Genomic DNA, 1,989 nt, shown 5'->3' with positions numbered 1-1,989 from the left:
GATAAAAGCTCCTGCAAAAATCTCCCTCCTCTCCAACAACCAGAGGAAAATGATGAAATCATTCTCCAAACAGATACTAGTGATAATTACTGGTCCGGTGTTGTTCTGGCAAAAACTCCTGAAACTAACATTGAAAAGATCTGTAAATTTTGTAGTGGCAAGTTTAGTCCTGCAGAACAAAATTATCTTACAGGAGAAAAAGAAATTTTGGATGTCAAGAAAATAATTTTAAACTCTCCAGCTTTTCTTGGAAAACCTTTTACTGTACGCACCGATTGTGCCAGAGTAAAGAATTTTAAAAATTTTAAACTTGATAAAGCTGCTAACAGAGGAAGATTAGCTAACTGGAAATTATTTCTTAACCAATATGATTATAATGTTGAGTTAATTGTAGGAAACAAGAACTATCTTCCAAATGCCCTAACTAGAGAAATGGCAATGTTTAGTCGAAGAGATGACGACGAAGGTCGCAATCCCAGAAACAGAAGAACTGGGAAAGAACATGAAACTGCTGAGGATCCTAAAGAAAAAATCCTCAAAAGATTTCTGCTAGGACCAAAAGGACTAGCCACAACTGATCAATCGCAGGGTAAAGGATTGGCTAGCCTGTCTCAAACAGCATACGGTAAAGGCTCATCAAGACCGTTGAAGGCTGTTGCTTTGCCAAAAAGCAAATCAACTCCAATTGGAGTAATAAATGTTTTTAATTACGAACTGAAAACCTTTGTGATCCTGTGTTCAGAACTGGCAGGAGATTATCATACCACCAGAAGGCAATCCTAGACAACCTCTTATATGTCTTTCAAGAAAGAAATAGTGGTCTCATGTTCCCAGCTTTGTTTGCCCTTGCTGAAGAACTCCATAAAAATGACAGACCACAATTTGAAGAAGTCTATGAAACTACACAGCAGAGTGCTGTCCAGAACAAGAAAATTCAGTATCTTGAAGATCCTGAAAGTGCTAGAGTCCCTATTTTAGCACTAACAGAACCAGAATGGCATGACTTTCATAATCTTAATGGAAGTCAGAATTCTGCCTCATTTCCTCCAACTCTCTTTGTCATCCCTGGACCTTATGTTGGAAGATATGTGGTTAATGTTCAAAGTGAACATCCTCAAGAACACAAGCTCTGGCTTGTTGAAAATGGTTTTTTCCATAATCTTTGGACTAAGACCAATGATGATTTCAAGGGCTTACCACCCATCATAGTCAATACAGTCAAAAATGTCAGAAAAAACTAGGGCTGTCACTCGGTCGGTTCGAATCGGTTATAGGTATTACCAACTTCAAAACCAAAGCTTTCGTTTTCAAAATTGAGCTACCAATTACCAACCAAAATTTTTGGTTTTTAATCATAACTATCAAATTCAGTATTTCGGTTTTCAGTATAACCAACTTTAGAATAACTTATTCTTTGTAATTAAAATTAGAAAGAACAAAACTAGGTTTTTCAATTTTATAGTTGTAAACTTTGTACTCATCTCCTAATTATAGCTTTCTTTTGTATATATGACATCAAGTTTGAGTCATTTTCAATAAAACTAGGTTATTTAACCATCTTTGACTAGGTTACTTAAAATACATGTATTATTAATATAGTATATGTTCATACTATTATGAAAAATTTTATGTTTATTTCTTAATATACATGTATGTGTATTGAAAACCATAGTATATAAAGCTAACATTTAGATAATCGGTAGATTCGGTATTTACCAAAATCAAACCAACTTTTTCGGTAATTTTCAATTTTGGCTTTATCTGTCTCGGTTACCAAAAAGTCGGTTTACCAAGCTTAAAACATCGGTTGGTATTTGGTAAATTTGGTAATTACCAAACCAAGTGGCAGCCATAGAAAAAACTACTGTATCCTCAAGCTAAAATTCAGATCAACTCCTCCGGAATGGATTCAGAACAGAAATGGTGAAGTTGAATATATTTCTCCATATCATTATGTGAGGATTATACAAGGAAGATATCTCAAGCCCG

This window comes from Rosa chinensis, chromosome 3 (genome assembly GCF_002994745.2).
Source record: "Rosa chinensis cultivar Old Blush chromosome 3, RchiOBHm-V2, whole genome shotgun sequence".
NCBI lineage: Eukaryota > Viridiplantae > Streptophyta > Magnoliopsida > Rosales > Rosaceae > Rosa > Rosa chinensis.
The sequence above is the reverse complement of the archived record's forward strand: the minus strand, read 5'-3'. Positions refer to the sequence as shown.